A 1,277-nucleotide genomic window follows, 5' to 3' on the forward strand; every position below is an offset into this window, starting at 1 on the left:
CGTAAGCAAAATATGCCCGAGGTGCGTGAGTCGAAAAAACTCGACCTACATGAGGAGAAATCCGCAACGTGAAAAGCATAAGACAAAAATGTGCTCGAGGTACGAGTGTCGAAAAATACAACCCGCATGAGAAGAAACTCGTCATGACGAAGACAGAAGGCAAAATGTGCTTGACGCACGTGAGTTGTGAAAACCTGACCCGCATGAGTAGAAATCCACAACGATGAAGGCACAAGGCAAAATATACATGAGGTGCATGTCAAAAAAATTCGACTCACGTGAGAAGAAATCCTCCATGGCAAAGGTGTCCCGAGATGTATGAGTCAGGAAAACCCGACTTGCATGAGAAATCTACCACGACAAAGGCACAAAACAAAATATACCCGAGGAGAATTCCGTCATAATGGAGATGCAAGTCAAAATATGCTTGAGGCATGTAGTTGAAAAAACTCAACCCATGTAAAGAGAAATCCGTCATAATGGATGCATAGTGCAAAACATACCTGAAGCGTGAGTAAGGAAAACTCGACTCTATGAAGAAAAATCTGTCATGACGGAGACACATGACAAAATATGCCCAAAGCGTGAGTCGAGAAAACCCGACTCATGTGAGGAGATCCCATACGTCCTCATGTCACATGAACTAAACGTGGCACTTCGAACCCCTTTCATAAGAGCCCTGAAGCACATGCCTTGGGGAGGGGGTGATATATGATAAAAAAATATACTGTCAACTAATCATCATCTAATACGTAACCGTTATGTGAAATCTAGGTGACCTTCCATCCGTCTACTTACGTGAACAAGAATCTAAAACATGTCTAAGGCAAGCAATTTGGGGTTATCCCCCCCCTTTGTCGCCCACATAGACAAAAAACTACGAGAAATTCGTTGGGAGCAATTAGAGACTACCTCCCTATAGGATATTTCACGAAATATTATGCTCATTTTTAACCTAAGTATAAAAGCTTATCTTCAATATGAAATGAGGAGGCTGAATTCTTTTGACAACTCAATCCATACTGATCAAGACATCAATAATATTTTCCGTCGTCAAAAGTCATATCCAAATAACAACAATTGAAAGAGATGCAACGTATCGAACCACTACAGTGGCTCGTTTTGGACACAGATCAATGTGAAGAGGTTACCCAAATAGATAACCAAATAGTAGTCTTCAACATTGTCCATTATTCACTATAGAATGATATATACAATAATAAAAAGGAGAACAAAATAGCTACGGATTAATGTGAAGAGGTTCCCAGATTGATAAC

Source organism: Musa acuminata, chromosome BXJ3-9 (genome assembly GCF_036884655.1).
Source record: "Musa acuminata AAA Group cultivar baxijiao chromosome BXJ3-9, Cavendish_Baxijiao_AAA, whole genome shotgun sequence".
Lineage (NCBI taxonomy): Eukaryota > Viridiplantae > Streptophyta > Magnoliopsida > Zingiberales > Musaceae > Musa > Musa acuminata.